Raw genomic sequence first — 26,356 nt, 5'->3', positions numbered from 1 at the left:
AGAAATAGGGTAAAAGTCAGCTTCTGTTCTTCCCTGCAGTTCAGTTCAGTCGCTCAGTAGTGTCCGACTCTTTGCAACCCCATGAATTGCAGCACGCCAGGCCTCCTTGTCCATCTCCAACTCCCGGAGTTCACTCAAACTTACGTCCATCAAGTCAGTGATGCCATCCAGCCATCTCATCCTCTGTCGTTCCCTTCTCCTCCTGCCCTCAATCGTGTGTCAGACTTTATTTGGGGGGGCTCCAAAATCACTGCAGATGGTGATTGCAGCCATGAAATTAAAAGACGCTTACTCCTTGGAAGGAAAAGTTATGACCAACCTAGATAGCATATTCAAAAGCAGAGACATTGCTTTGCCAACAAAGGTCCGTCTAGTCAAGGCTATGGTTTTTCCAGTGGTCATGTGTGGATGTGAGAGTTGGACTGTGAAGAAAGCTGAGCACCGAAGAATTGATGCTTTTGAACTGTGGTGTTGAAGACTCTTGAAAGTCCCTTGGACTGCAAGGAGATCCAACCAGTCCATTCCAAAGGAGATCAGTCCTGGGTGTCCTTTGGAAGGACTGATGCTAAAGCTGAAACTCCAGTTCTTCCCTTCATTCCTGCCCTAAAAACCATGATTCTTTAGTTTCTAAATTCACTGCTATCTGTCCACGTGCATTTTGGTTTCCATATTTCATCACTTCTATCTTCTGTCTGTTTCCTTTTTCTCCTGCAGGTTAATGCCTTTGTCCCCATTTACGTTAATACCTTTGTCCCCATTTACAAGTATTTCAGTGGGCTTTTGGAGGAACCAGTAGTAAATATGCTTTTTCAATCCATCATGTTTCACCAGAAATCAACTGATCTTTGTAACAGTATGGGACAGAGAAAGAAGACATTATTCCCACTCTACAGATGAAGAAACTGAGGTTGACAGTCTGTTGATATAAGATCTCATCAGTGGGGCAGGAGACAGACAGAGTAAGTAACAAAGAAGAGAGGATCTTCTTCTCTCTACCCCGTAAAGTTTGTGTACTCAGTGATTGGAAGGACTGATGCTGAAGCTGAAGCTCCAATATTTTGGCCATGTGATGCAAAGAGCTGACTCAATGGAAAAGACCCTGATGCTGGGAAAGATTGAAGGCAGGAGGAGAAGGGGGTGACAGAGGATGATATGGTTGGATGACATCACTGACACAATGGACATGAGTTTGAGGAAGCTCCAGGAGATACTGAAGGACAGGGAAGCCTGGCATGCTGCAGTCCAGTGGGCTGCAAAGAGTCAGACACAATTTAGCAACTGAAAACAACAGCTTGGTGATTATGCCCACCTCCTCTTCTCAGATCCACTACACTCTCTTCCCAGGCGCTCTCATCTCTCCCCATCATATACACATGCACTGGTGCCCCCCCAGTCCATCTCCCCAGGCCAGCCCACTCTCCCAGAGGACAGGTCTATGTACCCAGCTGCCAAGTGCACCCAGATGTTACATGGGCCTCTCAAACACAACACGTCCAAACTGAATCCATCATCTTTCTCTTTAACCTGAGCCCCTCCAGTAATCCTTGTTCAAGTAAATGGTATCACCATCCACTATGACCTTCAAAAACCTGGAAGTCACCCTCAGCATCAAATTCATCACATGGAGTCCATTCTTTCCTGTTCGTGGAGGCCTCAGAATCCTCCTCAATCCACTGCCTAGAGCAGCAGCACCAGCTGCTCAAAGCTGCACATGCAATGCAGTGGAACCTATCTGCCACTTGTTGAGACTTCCCCAGGCAGCACTAGTGGTAAAGAACCCACCTGCCAATGCAGGAGACTCAAGAGACTCCAGTTCAATCCCTGGGTTGGGAAGATCCCCTGGAGGAGGCCATGGAAACCCATTCCAGTATTCTCACCTCTGTCCCATGGACAGAGGAGCCCGGCGGGCTACAGTCCACAGGTTGCAAAGTGTCGGACACGACTGAAGCGACTTAGCACACGTGCTCGCAAGTCTTCCCTTAAGGTTTCTCTGGCCTTTCCAGACCCTAAAGAGTATAGTTACCCTGCCTCAGCTTGCTCAGCCTGCACCCTCCTCAGAAGAATGTGTGTTAATAAACTATTACACCAATACATAGAACTTTTTTTCTGCAAAGCAGTGGAAGGCCACAGGACTGATGACTCTGAATCTTAGGAGTAGGAGGGCTGTATGAAGGGTCACCTTGTCATCAGGAAGCAGCAGAGGCCTTGTCTTAAGGCACATTTGTATTGTGAGCACAGCATTTTTCTCTTTGTGTGTTTGAGATGTCCTTGAAGGAAGGGCAGGCCTCCAGCTGGGAGCCGTCTGAAGCTGTATTTGCAAAGTCAGCACAATATTTACACAGAGATTGTAGGATCGTTGGAGTATCCATACAGGGGGCAGGCTGAAGGCAGGAGCTCACCACCCAGTGGGCCCCTCTGAGCTGGAGATAGAGTCCAGGCAGCTGGGAAGTCTTGAGGCTTGGCCTAGTACCAGTTTTGGAGATAAAGGGACATCGGAGTGTGGTCTCCACCAGAATGAACCGATCAAAGTATTTCTCTCAATCTCTTCTGGCTAGGGAAGTGAAAGATTAGAAGTGAAACTAATGAGACTGGCCTCACATCTCTACAACCTGTGCGTCACCAGAATAATGTCCTATCATTGGACAGGGCAAGTAGAACCCGAGCTACTCTCTCCAAAAACTCTTAAGGGAGCAAAAAAACTTTCGATAATTCTTGGAACACTGAGTTCCTCTAGGATTTTATCTATTATGATATAAAAACATACTAGTGCTTCCTCAATAGTAAAAAAGAAATCAAAGGGGTAGGTTGCTAACATGTGGAATAAACAAGATTTAAGCAGTTAAATACAAAAATAACACTCATATTTAACCAACAATGCTTAGAATGTTGGATTATATATTACACAATAGAAAGCTAGTTTTGAAGAATTGTAGCCTTTTAAACTAGTATAATGCATTTATACAATATATCCGGAAGCTGTGTTTTTGTAAGCTAAAAGCTATACTTCTTAAGAGATAAATTAATTTAAAAAGGCGTGTTTCTTTGCCATGAGGGAGCTCTATTCTTTACAGGGGCTTTCTTCTTTGGAAGTCTTTCAAAACTGTGGATTTTGCATTAGAAACTTCTGAATGATTAGGTCATTTTCTCATGGCAATTTTATTTCATAAAATACTTTGACTTCCTGCACAAAATTCATCTCTGATTCAATTAGCTTTGTAATCCAATTCATAAAAACACTCCAAAATGCAAACAAAAATATCATCTGTGGCAGAAATACATTGCTCGCTTTTTAGTTATTTGACTTTCACGGAATGAACCAAGTAATATTCACTGATGCAATGGAAAGTGCCCAGACTAACTAAAAATAATCAAGAAATTCTGAATAGGAATAAAACCTTATTTCCATCTTTTTGAAGCTTGCTCCAACCATTATTACTAAAGCAAGCACTATGAATATATAACCAGGATCTGCCACTAGAGCCACTCTCAAGGTGATGCCTTCAAGGCAACACTAAAAATGTAGGTTTAGACACAGAACAGTGTTTGTTCTAGTTACCTGGGGATGAAAAATTCTCACACACTGAGGAGCAGCACAAAGTGTTTTCCAGAGCCCTTCTAGCTTCTTTCTGTGGGGCAGTTATGGTTTACATCAGGTTTCCCTGATGGCTCAGATGGTAAAAGAATCGGCCTGCAATGCGAGAGACCTGGGTTCGATCCCTGGACTGGGAAGATCCCCAGAGGAGGGCCTGACAACCCACTGCAGTATTCTTGCCGGGAAAATCCCTACGGACAGGGGAGCCTGGAGGGCTACAGTCCCAGGGGTCACAAAGAGTCGGACACAACTGAGCAACTAAGCACAGCACAGGGTCTACATCATCTGCTTCTCTCTGAAATCTACCATTCTAGGGCATAATTCCTGAATATAATCACAGCACCAGAGTATAATTCCAGAGAGTAAGCCACCTTTCCAAAACGTATTTCACTCTTGCACAATGCCTCGGTTTACTCATTAGCTAACCACCAGGCTAGATTAGATGGTTAGAGTCCCCCCTACTCTGACATTCTACTCCCCTAAATACCACATGGGAAAATCCCCAGAACACTAAAGGTAAAGAGGGAAGAGAATGGCTCAGAGCAGTTCCTGGCACAGGTAGACCCAGACAGATGTGGGCCCTGCTTTAGAAGACCCGGTTTGGATCCTCTTTTGGCCACACCAGGGACCTTGGCTTGAGTGTGTGTCCCAGGCCACGATGACATGCCTATAAGAGCCTGGGGCACCTCCACTTGCGGACCACTTCCTGAGCACACTAGACCCTGGGTTCCCTGCCCGAATAGTCCTGAGCACGCTCCCTGGTTTTCAGTGGCCTCTTCCCTGGGTCTGCTCTTCTCAGGGTGACCCAGGCTGCTGGTGGGTGCACCCTCAGTGACAGGGTGGCCAGTGGGTGGCTGTTTGCCAGGACGGGTGGTGGACGGAGCTGGGGTTGCTGGCTGGGGTGTCCACATGTGTGCACAGGCGCAGCCTTCAGGGAGGGGCAGAACAAGAGGAGCCCCAGACCAGGCCTTAGGGACCAGTCCTGGCCACACTGCCTCTTTCAAAGTAAAACTCAAAGAGTCTGAGAAATCTAAATTTGAACCTGGTCTTCCAGGTCATCATGAAAGTATATTGGTCAGGGCGGAAAGAGAGAAAACACTGTATCTAATAGTTTACTTGGTGAATGGATTGTAAGTTTTTACAGGTGGTATGGAGGTGTCCATTTGAACTCTCGCTCTGGATGCACTAGCAGGAGGGGCAGGCCTGCCTCCAAGAATCACACTGTCTCATAAAGGGGGGTTCAGCTGGGTTGTGAGGGAATCTTGCAGAGGAGTCCTTCCGGCCCAGCTGGGGCCTTCTGGCAGAGGGAAGTCTAGCTGTGAGCCTCTAACAACATTCCTGTTAAGAATCAGAGATGTGGATGGACCTAGAGTCTGTTGTACAGAGTGAAGTAAGTCAGGAAGAGAAAAACAAGTATCGTATATTAACACATGTATGTGTACTCTAGAAAAATGGTACTGATGAACCTATTTGCAGAGCAGGAATATAGACACAGACACAGAGAACAGACATACAGACACGGAGGCAGGGGGATGGAGTGGGACGAACTGGGAGAGTAGGACTGACATATATACCCTACCATGTGTAAAACAGATAGCCAGTGGGCAGCGGCTGCATAGCTCAGGGAGCACAGCTCAGTGCTCTGTGCTGACCGAGATGGGTGGGATGGGGGAGGGTGGGAGGGAGGCCCCAGAGGGAGAGGATATATGTATACAGATAGCTGATTCACTACATTGTATAGCAGAAACTAACGCAACATCATAAAGCAACTATACTCCAAAAAAAAATTTTTTTAAAGAATCAGTCAACAAGCCGAGCATAGCACAGATGCCAGAAATGGAGAGGGATGCTGGAGAGAGTGGGAGCACCACAGAGCTCGCAACCTGCTAGGGTAACAACTAGATGGTGGACTTCGAGGCTATGCTCTCCCCTAACTCCAGGTGTGTTAGAGAGGGTTAAGGCGAAAACCAGCTGTTAAGTGCCTACTGTGTGTGAGACTGCCCTTGTGACCCTTTGCTGTCACTGGTGGCAGCTCACTTCTGACCACATCAACCAAGAAAAGCAAGTGGAACCTGTGAGCCTCTACTAATCAGCTGCCTGTTGCCACACTCACCTGCACATATACACACACATACACATGCATGCACTTCCTTCCCACCCCAAGCAGAAATCACTTAAATCACTGCACAGTGATTCATTATTAACAATGATTAAAGACTCAGATCTTTTAACACGGGGAAGGACAAAGAAACAGACTATGAAATTGGACAAAAGCATCTGGACAAGAATATAGAGAGAAGATTTTAAGCTAGAAGTAAATTGCAAGTGTCACTCAGTCATGTCTGATTCTTTGCAACCCCGTGGACTGTAGCCTGCCAGGCTTCTCTGTCCATGGAATTCTCCAGGCAAGAATACTGGAGTGGGTTGCCATTTCCTTCTTCATGGGATCTTCCCAACCCAGGGATTGAACCGGGGTCTCCTGCGTTGCAGGCAGATTCTTTACTGTCTGAGCCACCAGGGAAGCCCTCAGAAGGGAGATCCAAGTTCATCTAATCCAGCGGTTCTCTGAGGTTTGGGAGCATCCGAATCACTCCCACGGGCTGGAATAACAGATTGCAGGTCCCACCTGGAGATTCTGATTCTGTAGGTGAGGGATGGGGCTCATGAATGTGCATTTCTAACAAGCTCCTGGGAGGTGCCGATGCTGCTGGTTTTTAAACCACAGTGTGAGAACCACTGGTTTGCCCTAACCTCTGATTTTAATGATGAGGAAGCTAAAACTCAGAGCAGCTAAGCATCGTATGAGATCTCAGCAGCTGGTGAAGAGCTGACACTAAGATCTTGATCCGCTCAGTCCCTTCTCAGATGCTTCGGAGCATCCAGCAGCACCTCCAAGCTTCACAAAGCTGTAGTGGCTTTCAGTTGGAGGCTGGCCTCCAATCAGGTGTGCCAGTAACTCTCAGCTCCTTTGTTGCTTCAGTATAATCGCATTCATCTTAGAGGGCATGTCAGTGGTGGTGGTTTCAGGAGGATGCCCCTAGAGGGTATTTCAAAAATCTCTGAATGTCTGGGTCCAGGACACTGATGCATGGAGTCTGAAGAAGCTCTGCAGGTGGTCCTGATATACACCTGGCTGAGCCCCACTGTGAGTTCCATTCTTCCAGGTGGTCTCATCCATCCACACAGTGTCCCCAGGCACCTGCCTGATGTATCTTTTCAAGCAAGCTCTGCATATCTAACTGGATTTCTCAGCCTTGATGGCTCATAGACACTCCAAACTCCAGAATGTTTTAGTTTGAAACCATCTTCAGTCTCCAAATCTCCTCTCCATGTTCCCCACAATCCAAAAATCGGGGAGCATCTTTAGCTCCTCCCTCTATGTTCCAGATCCAACTCACAGCCCCCAGACACTGCCAACAGCCCATAGTAAGCTCCATAAGGGCCAGGCCTCTTGTGGTCAGCCTTTAATCCCTGGCACCTATAGTAGTCTCTAGAATATAATAAGCAGTCTGGAAATATTTGTTGTCTGATTGACTAAATGATTGATCAAATAAATCCACATCTTCCTTCTAGTTCTATTGCCATGACCTTAGTTCAGCCTATCAAACTCTACTGACATCCCCAAATTAGCCATAGTTTGTTTTCCTAGATGCCCAAGGTACCACAAGGACCACAAGAAAAAAGAAATCCCAGTTGGCAAGAGTGGGTTGCCACTGGGACTAGAGGCCATTTACTCAAGATCAGACCCGCTGAAGCCTGTGTCTTTAGACCACAGACCTCATTCGGCCAAGCCCTAAGCAGCAAGGGTCTGCTGCAGGAAACAGGGTCATCTTTCCGAGGGTATAGAGGGGACATTGGGGAAAGACCAACATGCTATTTGCTTTTACTATGAATTCTCCCCATCCCACAGGCCTGAAGCCACAACCACGCAGGAGGTCCCTGTAAGGGTTGGGGATGATGATGTCTGCAACCAGCCTCCTATAAAGTCCACTCGGATGACTTCAGAGAAAATGGCCAGTGCCCACAGAAGGCAATCCTCCCTATAATTCCTCTGCCTCACTGCTAGATGAACAGACTTTGGGGATTATTGTGACTTCAGTGGGGGACTTTGTGAGAAAAGAAAGAATCCCCATTAAAACATCACAGTGATTGTTGCTGCAGGCAAAATCCCCAGGTGAAGGCAAACTTTAGTGGGGGAAACTCTGGGAAAGAGAATAGTTATAGGGACGTTCCTGGTGGTCCAGCGGTTAAGAATCTGCTTTGCAAAGCAGTGGACATGGATGCTAACCTGGTCAGGGAAATAAGATTCCACATGCCTCCGGGTGACTGAGCCTGAACACTGTAACTACTGAGCCAATGGGCTCTGGAGGCAGTGTGCCGCAACTAGAGAGCTCGCGTGCCACAACAAAAGATCCTGCATAATGCAACTAAGACCCGACACGGCCTGGAGTGGTTAGCCATTCCCTTCTCCAGGAGATCTTCCCAACCCAGGGATTGAACCCAGGTCTCCTGCATTGCAGGAGAATTCTTTACCAGCTGAGCCACAAGAAAAGTCCAAGAATACCGGAGTGGGTAGCCTATCCCTTCTCCAGCGGATCTTCCCTACCCAGGAATTGAACCAGGGTCTCCTGCGTTGCAGGCAGATTCTTTACCAACTGAGCTATCCGGGAAGCCCAAATAAACAAATAAATATTTTTAAAATAGAGAGTACTTACAAAGAAAGCCTCAAGGAAGCACATCAAAAATATCTACTAATGATATTTCCCTGGTGGCTCAGCTGATAAAGAATCCACCTGCAATGCTGGAGACTTGGGTTCGATCCCTGGGTTGGGTAGACCTCCAGAGAAGGGAACGGCTACCCATTCCAGTATTCTGGCCTGGAGAATTTATAGTCCATGGGGATCACAAAGAGCTGGACATGACTGAGTGACTTTCACTTATTTCTTCCAATGGCCAGAGTAGTTTCTAACATGTGTCCACAAAATCTTTAATATTCTTCCTCCAGGAGGTAGAACTTAACTTTCCTCCCCTTCAGTGTGGGATGGATTTAGTGATTCACTTCTAATAAATAGAAGATGAAAGGGAAAAAAAATGGTAGCTTAATGCTGGAAAAACCTGGAAGACACCCCTTTAACCATGTGATCAAGGTTAACATCACCAGTGAGAAGTCATGTTGACATCATCATGATTTGGTGGGGTATGAAGGATAATTCATTTCTCTAGTATGCCTGCCAAAGATGCCCAACCCCAGTCTAATCATTAGAAAATATTAGACAAATCCAAATGGAATGACACTCTACAAAATAATTGATCAGTGTTCTTCAAAAGGGTCAAGGTCATGAAAGACAAAGAAAGACTGAGAATAGTCCACAGATTGAATGAAACTCAGGAGATATGACAATGAAATGCAGTGTGCTGCCCTGGGTAGATCCTGGAATAGAGAAAAAGACATTCGTGAAAAACTGATAACATTTGAATAAGGACTGTACATTTGTTAGTAGCATTGTAGGGTTAGCCTTGATAAACGTACCATGGCCACATAAGATAATCATATCACGGGAAGCTGAGTGAAAGACATATGGAAACTCTATACCATTGCCACAACTCGTTTATAAATTTAAAATTAATCCCAAAATAAAACTACCAAAGAAAAAATATAGATCCTTCCCTTTTTTTTTTATTATAGTCCCGGAAAGGAGACCCTTTTTGCTCCTGCAGAGTCCCCCTCCCAGGCAAGACTGTCTCCCTGCTGGAGCAGAATTGTCCTGAGCCCTGAAAACCAGCAATGGAGAGCTGGTGTCACCCCACCCTGCAGTGACTGAGAAGAGCAGCTTCCACGCTTCTTCCTTTCCTCAGAAAAAGGTTTCCCTCCTGTTTCCTCCTGCCAGCACTGGCCCTGCACCATATGGAAGCACATCTGGCTGGGGTCTCCAGGCTACACCTGCTTGAGAAGCAGCATCCCCCTTTCCCTGGGAATCTGGCCCCTGCAATTTTCAGGGTGTTGGCAAGAGGCCTTTGGCCAAAACTTCGCCCATGGCTTCCTCCTGGTAAAGCCATGGGGTTAGTAGAACATGAAGCTTATTAATCAGTAGACTGGATTAGCTTGTATATGATCACAAAAAGGTTTAAAATGTCTTGTCCTTTAGGGAATAGGGATTTAAAAAAAAAATTATGTAGAACATTTTTTTTTAGTTTTTATTGAATTTGTTACAGTATCACTTCTGTTTTATGTTTTGGTTTTTTGGCCACGAGGCATGTGAGATCTTAGCTACCCAACCAGGGATCAAACCCACAACCCCTGCATTGGAAAGCAGGCTTCACCACTGAATCACCAAGTAAGTTAGGGAACAGAGAATAACAGTCATTTCAAAACGGAAATGTAACCAATCACTTCCCCTTTCCCAAAATGCTAGAAATCTTAAAGACAGTAGTTTCATAGTTTGGGGATATGAATTTGTTAAAGATGATGATGGCTATAATTTGCTGACCACTATCTCTAAGCCTGGCACTCATCAGCATTTTACAAAGAGAGTCCCTTCCTCCACCTCCAAGCCCATAAGTTATTTTGACACAACTAGAGAAAGGAGTCCTCCTCTGGGCAGACACAGATCCCCAGGCCAGGGAAAGAGGGTGGAATTTCCACCCCAGGCTGTTGCATCCTCAACCATTCATGGATTAACACGGTAATTCCAAACTGGATTCTAGATCTCTGCAACTCCTAACTGCAAACAAAAGGCCTGAGGTTATCCTTCTTTATCATTCTTTCAACAGCTCTGCAAGATACTGTCATTACACGCATTTCTTAAACGAGGAAACAGTACAGACAATTATTGCCATGTTCAAGATTATAGAAAGCGAAGTAGCCAGGATTTGATCTCAGGCCTCTCCAACCCCAAAATGAATGTTCTCAATTACTTCTAAGATTAGGTGATGGAAGAATCATTGGAATGTTGATGGGAAGAAACAGATTTACTCCATGGGCAGTGATTACTGGCAAAAATCATATCCTACTTATTTTGCCTTTGGACCAAAACAGCAAGTCTTCCCTTGCCCTCCACCCTTTCTTAATAGCATCTTAAAAGATAACATTAAAAAATGGAGAAATTTTATTCCCCCTAGTTTGGGGCTAGGGGTCAAACTCATCTGACAAGATTATTCCCCAAAAGAGAAATAATGAGAGCTATTGAATTGGACCTCACATCTCAAGGAGATTCATGGAGTGATGAGGGTCATGTTGTAGGAACCTGGGCTTTGGAAGGCAGCAGAATGTGAGGAATTGAGCCTGCGAGATGGAGGAGATGCCAAATCTTCGATAAAAAATGCCAAACTTAACAAAACTATGGAGTAGAGAGTAACAGTAACTGAATTCTGTTGATTACTTACTATTTGTCAGTTACAGTTCTGGAGACTTTGGATGTATTATTTCAGCAATTCTCATAACAACTCTGAGAAATAGGCACTACTATTGTCCTATTTTAGGGGTGAGGAATTTGAAAAAGAGATTAACTAGCTACTGCAAGGTGAGGGAGACAGACGAGGAACCAAGGACAAGTCCAGAGCCTTGGGGAGTAACACATGGATCTTGGAGCCAAATTTGACTGATCAACCAAGAAACGGGGAAGAGGGGTGCAAAGACATCTGGGCTACACTGATAATAAAAACAAATATAAGGACCAGCTTCTGTGCTTAAACTCTTTATCCAAATTCATTTTAGTGTTAGTCACTCAGTCATGTCCGACTCTTTGTGACCCCATGTACCATAGCTCATCAGGCTCCTCTGTCAATGGAATTCTCCAGGTAAGAATACATTCCCTTCTCCAGGGGATCTTCCTGACCCAAGGATCGAACCCAGGTCTCCCGCACTGCAGGCAGATTCTCTACCATCTGAGCCACCAGGAAGCCCAAAATTCACTTTACGAAATATTAAAATCATATGGACCTGTGACATTGTTTTAGTATTTCTAAGCCACGTTAAAAAAAAAAAAAAAAAACTATCCTCTTGGAGGTACATAATTTCATTGAGAGATGGACATTATTTCTATAAAACCTGCTGTCTCTTCTTATCAGGAAAAAACACTATAGCATATTTTATTATCAACAAATCTGGATGTATAACAAAATACCTCTTATATACCACTTATAACTCATAGTTGACCCTCTCTATTCTCTACACATATTTTTTCATCTAATCTTCACAAACAACTTCCTTCTGCAGATGAGAAACTGAGGCTGAGATAGATATAATAACTTGCCCCAATCACACACCCATAAGTAGGAGCTAGTAATCCAGGTAAGCTGGTCTCCAAAAACCAAGCATTTCAATCACTAAGCAGTCAATCACTACAGCACTGTCTCTTCTTAAGGATAATGCCAAAGTCCTTGCCCACCTCTAATGCTTCCAGATCCAGACCATATGTGCAAGTCTGTTTATTTTCTTTCTCTTTTTTTTGGCCATGCAAGCAGCGTGTACGATCTTAGTTCCTTAACAGGAATCAAATCCATGATTCCTGCAGTAGGGGCACAGAACCCTCACCACTGGACCGCCAGGAAATTCCCCAGGTTTGTCTAACTATGGGATATAAGATCTTACGATTAGTTAAGAAAGTAAGATTAGAATGTCTCACATATAGACTTTGGAAACAGAAAAATGCACAGAAAGTATATTTGTGGAATGAAAGAAGGAAGGTTCAGTGTGGCACTATAGCCAGTGAAGGGACATAAGTTGCATAAACACTGACCATGCCTATCAGGATTTACTATCTGATTAAGGAGAAATGATAAACATAACTGAAACAATAAAATATGAAGAGCTGTCTATTGTCCAGCACAGCAAATCATGCCATAGGTAATAGAGAAGAGGGACTGGAATCACTAAGGACTATAAAATCTAAGTTAGAAAATCAATACCCAGTAAATGAGATCTGAGATATGCAAAGTCACCTTAAAGAAATGGGATGATAAGACTTGAATGAAGTATGTGGCCAGAGATCAGGCAGTATGCACCTCCATGGCGCCCCTGCTGGTACCCGTTTGGATTAGTCAACGCTCAAGTCAGATCATTTGTTAAATATTTTGACTCTTATACTCAGTTCAGATAGACTAGGTTGTGCTGCTGTAATAAATGACCCCCAAAACACAGAGGCTTACAACAGCAAGGATCTATTTACTATGCATTCACAAAATCACCATGAGTTGGCTGCAGCTCTCCTCCAGATTGCTTCCACAGTAGCATTCTACCAAGATATGAAGAAAGATGCTGTCCCGGGGGTCGGGGGGCAGGCGTGCAGAATTCATGTGGAACACAGGAAAAGCGGGTCAGAACGTCAAATGGCAGTGATAAGCACCTGGGCACTGTCCAGAGAAGCTAGTGCCTGAGAATCTTCATCGTGACATGGCTGCATCCCTAAGTACCTCCTCTCAACAAATACCAGTCACTCTGTGACCTCTTCAGAGCCCAGAGACAACAAGAACAAAACTCTTAGGCACCTATTGCCTATATCCTCACACTCACATAATTGTTCTGGCTCTCTCTTAAAATAGTGGACTTGAAATACCTTTCAACTATAATTAAAACACCACGGTATTGGCATGGAAATGGACAAGCAGATCAATAGAACAGAACAGATAGCCCTAGAATGTGAAAACCTTAATTTATGATAAGAAAGGCATCTTGGATCAATGGGTAATGGAAGAATTATTCAATAGATTACACTAGGACAACTGGTTAGCAAATTAGAAGAGAAAATCAATTTCTAGCCTTAGTTCATACAACACACAAACATAACTTTAACTCCAGATGGATTAAAGAATTAGATAAGTTTATATTTTTAAAGACCTAAACAAGATGCTCCCCATTCACTCTCACCTACTCCAGCATATTTATTTTTAAAGTTTTGTTAATAGAAGAAATCATATGCAAAATAAACAGGTTATACAACTTTTTCACACGTTTCCTCCTGTTAAAACAACAACCAAAGTTAAAAGACAACTTGGGTACAAATATTTACAGACGGAAGAAACATTAATATGATTTAATGTATTAAAGAACTCATATGAAATACAACAGAAATATTTTACGATATATAGAGAAAAATGGAAAAAGCATGAACAGACAAGGTACTAAAAAAGATACAAAGTTTTTTGAAAAAACACAGAGAAAAACATTCAAAACACATGAGTGATTAAAAAGTAGAACTTACTGCAATACTGAGGGCCATTGCTTATCTACAAATTGAAAGAATTTTTAAATGATAAAACCCAGTTCAATGAAGATGTGTTTTTATACATTTTGACTGTAGTTTTACTTACACAACTCTTTTGGAAAATAATTGGGCAATGTCTGAGGATTCTTGAATATATCCAAATATGACATAGTAGTCTGACTTCCCATGATCTATCCTAAAAAATATCTCAGATATAAAATGAAAAAGTTTTAGGCAAACATGTTCATCTCAATATATTTAAAATATTGAAAAATTTTTTAAAAAACATGAATTCAGGCAAGAATATTTAAGTAAATTATAGCAACATATATGTAAATGATGGTCTTTCATAAAAATGATGTTTATAATAATATGAGGAAATGCTTTTATTATGTTACATAAACAAACCAGTCCGTAAAAATGAAAGCACACACAGAAATATGCAGAGCAAAATCCTGAGAAAAGATTATCAAAAGTTCACAGCAGCTGGCTCAAAGCGATTCATTTTTCTTTCTACTTTCCCATATATTTATATTTTCTCTAAAGAGCATGTATTATATTATGAGGAAAAAACAAGCATCTTAATAAATAATTGATAATAATAACTGAATGTTGACTGTCGAGCGCTGTACTGGCTACTTTACAAAACCAAGGCACACCCTGGTATAGCTAAAGGCAGAAAAGTAACATCTAACACTTACTAGATGTCAGATATGCTCTGACTGATCCCTATATTATCCCATCATTAGGTTTGTTATGTCCCTGTTTTACAGTTAAGAACCCGAGGCTCAGTGAGACTGAGTAACTTTTCCAAAATCACACAGTTGGCAAGTCTGTGATGGAGCCAGTATCTGAACCAAGATAGATCTGTTCCAAATCCAGCTCTTGTGACTATACAGTGATTCTTGCATTGTCCACGGCAACAACCTGATGGATACCATTTTACAGATGAGACAATTGAGGCTTTGAGTATGTTAAGTGACTGTGATCACAGGATTACAAAGAAGCTTGTGTGTGAACTCAGGCATTCCAACTCTAGAATACTCCCTTCTGCTGCTCCTCCACCCCCATCCCTAGCTACTGGACACATTCACTCTTTAAATAACTAGGACACACAGCTCTCATGCTTTTCTCATTTTCCCTCTGCGGCCCCTCTTCCTTACTTAAGAAACTACACTCTCGGTTTCCCAGGGCATTTACGGTCCAAGACCTTTAATAATCCTTGCTTCCCTTCCTTCTTTGCATTCCTTTCCCAACATTTCCAATTCTAGGCTTGCAAACTTTGCTTCAAGTTCATGAATTGATAAAGACCTTCATAGGCAGGGGAGTGTAAATACAGTGTTTTCGTAGATGTCTTTATTTCCATTCTTGCTTCTATTGAAACAAAAAATACAAAAAACAAAAACAAAAAATAAGACAGGTGGCTGCTGCATACAAAATGTCATTAGTCTCACACACACACTCTCTCCCTATGCTTCTAAGTAGGAGGGAGAAAGACAAGGGGCAGGCAGAGCGAGGCTGGGGGTGCTGGGAGGTGGCACAACAGGAAACTAAATAAGGGGGAGATGCTTATCCCCACGTCTGGTCACCTCTAGAAGTAATCTCCCAATGCTCCCAGGCTTTCTGACACAGAGTGACACAGAGCACATCATTCTTCAGTAGTTATTACATATGAAGAGTTCTTTGCGAAAAGGAAAGAGTTTATTAGTCAAATTGGTTTAAAGAGTGGAATGTCGGATAAAATGCCTCCAAGATTAAAATCTTAATGAAGGTCACTGTCACTACATTTGCAACACTGTGTTATGTTTGAAAACTGTCTGAAAATTCAGGCTAGAAAGGTAAATGATAATGGCCTTAATATGTACAGTAAGGCATTAGGGAAAAAATTGATACCTTTTTTTTTTCTCTTCTTAGTCATTAAATTATAACATTCAAACAAAGAGACTTCTAGAGAAAATGAGAAAGTATAAAAAAAGGCAGGAAGGAAGGTTGAAATATTACAGAGGTGAAGCATGGAATAGCTTCATATAATAATAATGAAAGAATAATTATAGCATGGACTTCCCTAGCAGTCCAGTGGTTAAGAATCTGCCTGCCAATAGAGAGGGGAGACAGGCTCGATCCCTGGTCTGGGAAGACTCCACATGTCATGGGGAAACTAAGCCTGTGTGAGCCACCACTACTGAGCGTGTGACCTAGAACCAGCGTTCTGCACCAAGAGAAAGCACCCAAATGAGAAGCTCTCAAACCACAACTGGAGAAGAGACCTCCCCTTGCTGCAACTACAGAAAACCAAGCAGAAGCAAAGAAGACCCAGCACAGCCAAAAGTAAATAAATAAATACTTTTAATAAAAAACGATCACAGGCACTTTCTGAGCCCTTTATGTCACATAAGATCTGAATGATTTAACTCAATAAGTTATTATGTTGTTTAGACTCTCAGTCGTGTCTGACTCTTTGCAATCACATGGACTGCAGCATGCCAGGCCTCCCTGCCCTTCACCCTCTCCCAGAGCCTGCTCAAATTCAAGTTAATATGTATAATTAATTTAATCCTCAAAATAATTCCACACCGTAGGTGCTATTATCACTCCCATTTCACAGATAAGGAAACTAGTACAAAGTTATACAGCTAGTAAGGGAAAGCTGGATTTAGACTCCATTGTCTGACCCCAGAGCTCAAAGCTCTTACCCACTTTGCTAATCTAAAGAACGAAACCTCAGAGCAAATCAGTGGCTTACAAGGGCAGAAGGAAAGATGAGACTGTTTGGGGATTTTTAAGAACTAAGAGCTGAAAAAGCATAGGTGAAAGGTCAGCCAAATCTGTTGACGCCCTTTAAAAGTTAAGAATCAATTTCTGCTCCAGAGATGAAATACCATCTAATGTCCATACTTTGTGTGTACCTCGAGCAACTGGCAACCCTTAAGGATCGGAACTGTATGAGAGACTTGGGATTCCCCATCATGACTTATCTGAGCCTCTCTCTCTCACAATCCATGCCGGGAGCTATGGTGGTGGTGTTCGGTGTCACTGTGTGGTGTTGGGTTATCATCATTCATTATGGTGATAGGCAATATGCAGGCTGGACCTTACCTGCCCCCAAAGAGTTAAATTTACTGTCCTGAAGTGGACTGTCTGTCGCCTTCCCAAGTTTTTCATTTGTTTGTTTTATAAGTTTTTTTGCTTAAGGTTTTTTGTTTGTTTGTTTGTTTTTACTGTACTGGGTCTTGGTTGCTGCACACAGGTTTTTTCTAGTTACAGGGATCAGGAGATGGAGCAACATACCCTGCTTTGTACTCCTCGGTAGTTCATTCCTTCCTTCCTTCCTTTCTCCTGCTTCCTTCCTTTCTCTTCCTTCCTTCTTTCACTAATGTTAGTGATTGGCTTACATATAATTAACACACTGTGGGTTCCAGAAGAATGGAATGCTTTCGTTCCTATTTCTTCTCTCAGCCTTATCTACATTCAGTGGCATGTTGGTAAAGGTTTTTAAATGCCCTCCTTTGTAGCCCTTGCCAATTTCTATGGTGTAAATACACCGCGGCCAGTTCCAAGTCACCTGTGAAATATTATTGAACACAGAGGAGTTGGAAAGAGATGTTCCTTTAGCACATAATTATTCAGTATTTCCACAGTTCAAGTCCTAGATATAAATAATCTCAAGAACGTTGATAACAGAAAATGCAGTAAAATAATCAGAAAAGTGATGAGTTTCAAGGATTTGATTGTAGGCTCATATCATTTAAATTGTATAATAGCTGTGTTTAACAGCTGGCAAAATTCCTAAAACTTGAACAATTGGCTCTTGTGAGCTGATGGGAGCTGGTACCCAGCACATCACTGTGACTAATTCCACCCAGCTGCCACCATGGAATTTGGATCCCTAGGTAGTCACCAGGATTCTGGCCTGGGAAATCCCATGGACAGAGGAGCCAGGTGGGCTACAGTCCCTGGGGTCACAAAGAGCTGGACATGAATGAGCAACTAAACAACAAAGAGGCGGTCACCACGTGCTGCTGAACAGTGGGCAACGCAGTGCCCAGCCTGTCAGTGCAACACACAGAGCTGGAGGTGACACCCAGGCCAGAGCAAATCCTGGCTCTTCCCACCAGATTCCTTCTCCTCCCCTATTCCTCTTCCATCTGTCGAGCTTGGTAAAGTAGCCGTGATAGAAAGAAGCAGTTAAGAATTCTCTGGCCTTTCTTTCTCTAGAGCCAATCACCATCATCATCTTCATCACTGCTACATTTTTTTGACCATCCACTCTATGGTTTAGGTTCTTAACACAATTTACTTTTAAACCTCAGAGAAACTCTATAAAGTAAGCATTAAATATGATAGTTTGGGGATAAGGAAACTCCAGAGAGTATAAGCAACTTGCTTAAGGTCACACAACTAGAGAAATGCCAGAGCTGGCATTCTGATCCAGATCTGTCTGGTTCAGAATTTGGTGCTCTTTCCATGCACCTATCTCTTGGTTGCCAAGCTTCCCATCTCTTGGTACAACCCAGCTCTCACCACATGCAGGGCTCATGGGCAGAAGACACCAGTCAAAGTTTGACCAAGAGGAGAGAGAGAGTTGTGAGAGTGCTGAGAGGGGCCCCATTGGTCAGCAGGGCCTCCCATCCCTGAGAAGGATGGACTAAAAGGGTCAGGAATGGGACCAGCTGAGTTTCAAACATTAAAAGAACATGTTGGCCATGTCACTCTTATATGATAAAGGCTAGCTTTTTCTCCTTTATAGTGATTGTTAGAGGGGAGAGTCTTTTTAAAAGGCTACTTGAAAAGAACATGGAAGAAGAAGTCTGTTTATTCCTAAGGGGACACCTCTCTAACATCTTTTTCTGGGAAAGTATTCTTTCCCACACAAAACTAGGGGGATGGAATCAGTAGGCCTTCCCCAGAAGCTGAAAGCAAATTGAGAACCAAGAGTATGAGCAGATCAGAGAAACAGCAAGAGAGCAGTCAAGGTCACGAGAAGCCACATCCAGCCCTCAGGCCAGACTCAGCTACAAGGCCGAGGGCAGCGTAACTCTGCTGGTCCAAAATACTAGAAAAGTCTGACTAGTGAGTTCATAGACTCTTCAGCTTATGTTCTCTTGAATGTCTAAGCAGTTTGAAATATTTAATTGGTTGGACAACTACCCAAAGAGACAGATCTTTGCCAAGAGAATTATATGCAAAGATCAGCAGCAATTTTTTCATAACTGCCTAAGAAAATGGAGCCTAACACAGATCCATGAGCTACACCAGGTGCCAAGCACAACACACAAACACACAAAAATAGTACTATAACTATCTGTTACTTAATAATAGCCCCCAAACTTAGTGGCTCAAAATAACTGTTAGTTATTTATTCATGATTCTTCAGTCTGGACTGGGCTTTGTGAAAAAAGCTGTCTCTTGTTTCACACAGTGTCAGTGAGGCTGGCCTCCCAGCTGGAGGCTGGAGGGTTCACTTTCAAGATGGTGGACCATCACTCACAGGGTAGCTTGCTGGTCCTGCTATTGGCTGGGAGACTAGCTGGGGTTGGCAACCAAGGATCATGGTTCTTGCTGTTAGCTGGGTTTATTGATTCTCCTACATGCGGCCCCTTCATGTGGTATTTATACTGGGCTTTTCCATAATGTGGTGCTCTCAGGGCAGGTAGACTTCCATGTGCAGCTGGCTTTCACCAAAGTGCAAAAACACAGGAGCTTTCAGGACTTCTAAAGACTTAGGCATAACATTGACTCAGCATCACTTCTGCATCAGCTTCCAGGAGAGGCTGTAGAACTCCATAAATACCCAGGGAGTCATGGTTCATCAGGGACTGTCAATGTAACAGACAATTTCTCACTAGTCTGAGAAATGTCATATACTCAGCAGCATAACTTCAGTGCATATATAAGTAACGAGTAAAGTGAAAGCCACATGAAAGTAAAAATAATATAAATCATAGAACAGCAACAATGGCAGCAATTGTATTTCAGTGAAGTGGCCCTGAACATTAGATATTAAACTTTAATAGTCAACATTGTAGAAGGGCTGTAGCTTCTCTGTGAGCCTAGAGAGTAAGTCACAAACAACCAGAACATCAGCCTAAATCAAGAAGCCATTGAGCCTAAAATATTGCTCTGCTGATTCCCTTTGTCTTAGAACAGATTTTACCAAGTAACTAAATGTTGAACTTAGATTTGTGGATTGACTAATAATTTTGTGCTCCTTCAAAAGAATAGTATCTTGTAAAAAAGAAGAAGAAAAAAAACTGGTAATTCAAGTTAGATTTCTGTTCACAAGGCCTGCTGCTGCTGCTCAGTCGCTTCAGTCGTGTCCGACCCTGTGCGACCCCATAGACAGCAGCCCACCATGCTCCCCTGTCCCTGGGATTCTCCAGGCAAGAACACTGGGGTGGGTTGCCATTTCCTTCTCCATCACAAGGCCTAGGCTCTTACAAATCAAGTAACAATATAATAGGCTCCCACCTATTGCCATGATAACTAGCCAATATCAAAGATCTCAGTAAGTCAGAAGACTATTCTGACTACTACTCAGCTTGCTGCCAATTATGATAACCATGCCCACCAAATCTCTGATCATTAAATGTTGCTTCTTGGTCCATGTAACCCTGAAATTCCAGCATTCCCACTGAATTCAGGGACCTCCGTTTGATGCCAGCAGTTCCCATTGTCATTTCTGGTCTGCACAGCAGAGCTCTTCAAGGATGCCAGGGCTCACCTAACAAATGATTTCCTCACTGCTTTGGTGAAGAAAGTGTCCTCTGAACCTTTCTGGAATCACAGTGTGCAGGCCTTACATAATAAATCCATCCTAGTATTCAAATATGCCTAATTTGTGTCCCCACAAGTATGACACAATTTTTACTGTTGGTAGTTTGTTTTTGTACTTAATTCATAAATCTCTTCTCAAGACATTAAGACATGTCAGATATTTTATCAGTTTCATTTTGCTGAAGATATATCATCCAGAGCCTGCTGACTTCTTTCAGTTTGGACTGGTTGCCCTCTTTATCTAAAGTACTTATCATCTTAGCATTTCTCTCCACATTGTTCTGGGATTCCTCGTATCACTCTCCTGGGCTGGATTTCCTGCTCCCTGCATCCTGTGTCCTGCCTCTTGGTTCTTTCTAAGTTACCTGTCTTGTTTTGGTGGAGTCATCCTCCAGAAGCTTCCTGAGGAAAGGCATGAGAGAGGTAAATGCATCAGGAGTCTTATATCCTCACTCTTAATTGATAGTTCAGCTGGGTATGGAATTTTGCATTAGAAATCATTTTCCTTCAGAAGTTTGAAGTAATTGCTCCAGTCTTCTTGTTGTCAGTATTGTTGAAGTCCGAAGCCACCTCTTTTCTTGACTTTTTCTATGTTTTTGTTTTTACATTCTAAAATTTTGTAGCATTTTGTCTTCACCCTCTGGTTTGGATCTGTTTTCATGTGTGGGCCTTTTTGAGCTACAAATTCATGCCCTTCAGCTCTAGAAAATATCTCTGAATTATTCCATTGGTGACATCTCCTGTGGTTTTTTTTTTCCCCCTGTTCTTCCACGGAAAAATACTTGTTATTTGTCTATTTGATATCCCAGGTGGGGCACTAATTCTCTTTCCTTTCCTTTTGCCATTTCTTTATCACTCCCAAAGTGAAAGTGAAAGTAGCTCAGTCATGTCCAACTCTTTGCAACCCCATGGACAATACAGTCCATGGAATTCTCCAGGCCAGAATACTGGAGTGGGTAGCTGTGCCCTTCTCCAGGGGATCTTCCCAACCCAGGGATAAAATCCAGGTCTCCCACATTGCAGGTGGATTCCTGCACTGCAGTTGAGCCACCAGGGAAGCCCTTAAAGATTTCTCTTTTTAATCCTTACAGTGAGTTTTGATTTCTATATCATATTATTAAAATCCCAGAGCTCCTTTTGCCCTCTGGTTATTATGTCCTTTTATATAAGATCCTGCTCATGTTCTATGGTTGCAATATCTGATCTTTCTAGGGATCTGAGTGAATCATTTTTTTTCTTTCTTTTACATTTTCTTTTCTTCACATAGTCTATTCCTTTCAAGTTGCTTATTTCTTTTTTTATAATTTTTGTTTCTATTTTTCATGTTAGAGGCATTCTTTAGATGCTTAGAAAGCCTTGATTATCAGCTCACAATTGAATGTTCGGGAATCAAAAAGCTAATTGTAAACTTTGTGTGTTAGTGGCCTTCTTGACTGTGAAATTTACTGTGGCTATTTCAAGAGTTTTCAATATCAACATCAAGTCTTTCCTCTTAGGCTAGTCAAATCCCAAAGAAAGATTCTCCTGCTGCTGCTGCTGCTGCTAAGTCGCTTCAGTCGTGTCCAACTCTGTGCGACCCCATAGATGGCAGCCCACCCGGCTCCCCTGTCCCTGGGATTCTCCAGGCAAGAACACTGGAGTGGGTTGCCATTTCCTTCTCCAAAAGATTCTCCTATATCCTACCTAAAGGGGAAAGTCTGTCTGCCAAAAATATGGGAGCTGAGTAAAGAAGAAGACTATGAAGTCTCAGCATTCTGTGTACATATACTTTTCAATATGGTACCCATCTTAACTGTGATGAGTACCACAGGACATTTGCTTTACTAATCTTGGGAAAGGAATGGGGAGGAACTGCCCAGCTATGTAGATGTTAAAAAGATACCTGGGACTCTACTTCTTAACCATACTTTCATCACTTCTTTTTATCTTAGCTCCCCAACTCATCTCCTACTTCCAGAAGAATCCAGTGCTTCCAATCTCTGGAAACTTAGGAGATTTCAAGATGTAAATCTGATAGGCGTTTAGCTTTCCTTGCTGACAGCTTAGGATTGTAGTTTCTTAAGTCTATTAAGTCATTTACTACTCTTACATATACCTTTTAGCTTCAAGAATTCAGTGGATGTTTCCCTACTGTAATTCTGTTGATCGTTTTGTTTAAAAAAAAAAAAAATATATATATATATATATATATGGTGCAGTGGATAAGAATCTGCCTGCTGATTCAGGAGACACAGGGTTGATCCCTATCCAGGAAGATTCCACATGCTATGGAGCAATTAAGCCCAGGCACCACAACTGATGAAGCTCATGTGCCCCAGAGCTTCTGGAACAAGAGAAGCCACTGCAATGAGAAGCCCACACATTGTAATAAAGAGTAGCCCCTGCTTGTCACAGCTTGAGAAAGCCATCGTGCAGCAACAAAGACCCAGAGCAAACAAAATAGGATTAACTATTTTAAAAAAACTCAAAAATATACTTTAAAAATACTCTGAGTGCTCACTTCGGCAGCACATATACTAAAATTGGAACGATACAGAGAAGATTAGCATGGCCCCTGAGCAAGGATGACACACAAATTCGTGAAGCGTTCCATATTTTTTGTCAATGTATGGGAAACTAATACAGTATTGTAAAGTAAAATAAAGTAAAAATAAAAATGTATTTTAAAAAAATACTTTGAAATCATTTTAGTGGGGCTTTGACTAGAAGTAAAAGTACCTGTGTGTTTAACCTCTACCCATTGTCCCAAACATTTGAGCAGAAACTCAAATCAATATTCTTCATATATATGATCAATACTTATTTAAGACAAGCTGCTCACTGCCTAGGGGATTATGAAAAAGGGTCAGTGATTCACAGGCTTCAGCTTTAGTTGTCTTGCCCAGCAATTCAACTCTGGCCCTAAACTTATATAGCTCACTCAGTAAAACTTAGAACCCTACCCACCCCACCCCCCAGAAAAAAAAAAACTTAGAAGCCTTATGGGTCAATGGATTCATCTCCTTACAGGGCATTTCAGGAATTCTTTTGTTAACAAGAATTCCACTTGAGGATTTGGTACTCTCTATGAGAGAAGTTCTTCAGAAGAACTATACAAAAACGATCTTCATGACCCAGATAACTATGATGGTGTGATCACTCACTTAGAACCAGACATCCTGGAATGTGAAGTCAAGTGGGCCTTAGAAAGCATCACTACGAACAAAGCTAGTGAAGAGGGTGGAATTCCAGTTGAGCTATTTCAAATCCTAAAAGATGATGCTGTGAAAGTGCTGCACTCAATATGTCAGCAAATTTGGAAAACAGCAGTGGCCACAGGACTGGAAAAGATCAGTTTTTATTCCAATCCCAAAGAAAGGCAATGCCAAAGAATGCTCAAACTACCACACAATTGCATTCATCTCACCACTAGCAAAGTAACACTCAAAATTCTCCAAGCCAGGTTTCAACAGTACGTGAACCATGAACTTCAACATGTTTCAAGCTGGATTTAGAAAAGGCAGAGGAACCAGAGATCAAATTGCCAACATTCACGGGATCATAAAAAAAGCAAGAGAATTCCAGAAAAACATCTACTTCTACTTTATTGACTATGGCAAAGTCTTTGACTGCATGGATCACAACAAACTGTGGAAAATTCTTCAAGAGATGGGAATACCAGGCCACCTGACCTGCCTCCTGAGAAATCTATATGCAGGTCAAGAAGCAACAGTTAGAACTGGACATGGAACAACGGACTGGTTCCAAATTGGGAAAGGAATACATCAGGGCTATATATTGTCACCCTGCTTATTTAACTTATATGCAGAGTACATCATGAGACATGCTGGACCAGATGAAGTACAAGCGGGAATCAGGATTGCCGGGAGAAATATCAATAACCTCAGATACACAGAAGACACCACCCTTATGACAGAAAATGAAGAACTAAAGAGCTTCTTGATGAAAGTGAAAGAGGAGAGTGAAAAAGTTGGCTTAAAACTCAACATTCAGAAAACTAAGATCATGGCATCTGGCCCCATCACTCCATGGCAAATAGATGGGGAAACAATGGAAACAGTGAGAGTCTTTAGTTTTTCGGCTCCAAAATCACTGCAGATGGTGACTGTAGCCAGGAAATTAAAAGACACTTGCTTCTTGGAAGAAAAGTTATGACTAACCTAGACAGCATATTAAAAAGCAGAGACGTTGCCAACAAAAGTCCGTCTAGTCAAAGCTACAGTTTTTCCAGTAGTCATATATGGATGTGAGTTGGACTATAAAGAAAGCTGAGCACAGAAGAATTGATGCTTTTGAACCGTGGTGTTGGAGAAGACTTGAGAGCCTCTTGGACTGCAAGGAGATCCAACCAGTCCATCCTAAAGGAAATCAGTCTTGAATATTCATTGGAGTTTCAGCACCAGTCTGAAGCTGAAACTCCAATACTTTGGCTACGTAATGTGAAGAACTGACTCATTGGAAAAGACCCTGATGCTGGGAAAGATTGAAAGTGGGAGGAGAAGGGAACGACAGAGGATGAGATGGTTGGATGGCATCACCGACTCAATGGACATGAGTTTGAGTAAGTTCGGGGAGTTGGTGATGGACAGGGAAGCCTGGCGTGCTGCAGTCCATGGGGTCACAAAGAGTCGGACACGACTGAGCGACTGAACTGAACTGAACTGATGAGAGAAGTTCTGGTAACTACAATTGTCTTCATCTTATATTTCCAGTGAAATTTTGACATCCTTGTGATAGTTTAAAACTCCTTAGGCAATAGCTCAGCTGTCTCCCCCCTTAAATCCTCACTGATTGAGGAATAATGAGAAAACTACAGTAGACTGATAGAGGGGTTAGACTCAGGAAATGTTTTTCTCTTTAAGAAGTCCTTTAAAGATACCCCCAGAAGTGTTCTGGGTAAATCTCAGGGACAATGGGTATATTTTACACAATTTCACAACTTGCTAGTGCTTTTCTTCCTCTGTGAAATGGGAATGAAGACCCTCCTGTAATCTTTTCTCATGAGCAGCTGTGCATTATAAGTTAGACGGTAGCTGCTAAGCCCTGGGATTCTAAGGGTCCAGAATGAGCTCACTGTTGAATCTGGGCTATCAGGGCATGAAGACAGTTAGGGAGTAGCAAGAGTAGAGACTACTCATGAAATCTTCACTTCAGGTATATACAGCCTGTTCAGAAAATTACCCTGGAGCTGAAATAACTGAAATAAGGCTTTGTCTCTTACTGGGTATGAGGGAAGCTTTTGAAAAATCTATATTGTCCATTTTACAGTTATTTGAACATAGGAAGAAAGGCTTTTTATAAGCTGCTCTTTTTTTTATTCTCGGACAACTCAAAAACAAACCTCTTAAAGAAATAGTCTGAAGTTTCAAGAGTCTGAGTGAAGAAGTGCCTCTGAATTGTTGGGAAGAGATGAACCCAAAGAACAGAAACATAATTAAGCTATATTTTAGAAGGAAGCAAGAAATTAATTTATTGGCTCTTTTGTGTGACAATACTTATGGTTATATTTATTCTTTCATTATTTCTGTACAACCTTATAAAGTGCAAGTCTCTCAGTCATTTCTGACTCTTTGCAACCCCATGGATATACAGTCCATGGAATTCTCCATGCCAGAATACTGGAGTGGGTAGCCATTCCTTTCTCCAGGGGATCTTCCCAACCCAGGGATCAAAGCCAGGTCTCCTGCACTGCAGGTTGATTCTTTACCAGCTGAGCTACAAGGGAAGCTGTACAACCTTATAAGGTAGTCATTATTATCCCTGCCTTCATGCAGATAAGAAAATGAAG

General features: G+C 42.4%; 1 protein-coding gene and 1 non-coding gene across 2 annotated transcripts in view; one reads left to right on the top strand and one right to left on the bottom strand.

Moving 5' to 3' along the window:
• Positions 1–26,356, bottom strand: part of EGFLAM (EGF like, fibronectin type III and laminin G domains) — a 189,398-nt gene that overhangs the window by 128,819 nt on the left and 34,223 nt on the right. The window lies entirely within an intron of this gene.
• LOC120879719 lies at positions 23,061–23,167 on the top strand. Its single transcript, XR_005724865.1, has one exon. It is a non-coding gene; the product is annotated as a U6 spliceosomal RNA (small nuclear RNA).

The sequence above is a fragment of the Oryx dammah genome, unplaced genomic scaffold (assembly GCF_014754425.2).
Source record: "Oryx dammah isolate SB20612 unplaced genomic scaffold, SCBI_Odam_1.1 HiC_scaffold_20, whole genome shotgun sequence".
NCBI classification, from domain to species: domain Eukaryota; kingdom Metazoa; phylum Chordata; class Mammalia; order Artiodactyla; family Bovidae; genus Oryx; species Oryx dammah.
The sequence above is the reverse complement of the archived record's forward strand: the minus strand, read 5'-3'. Positions and strand labels throughout refer to the sequence as shown.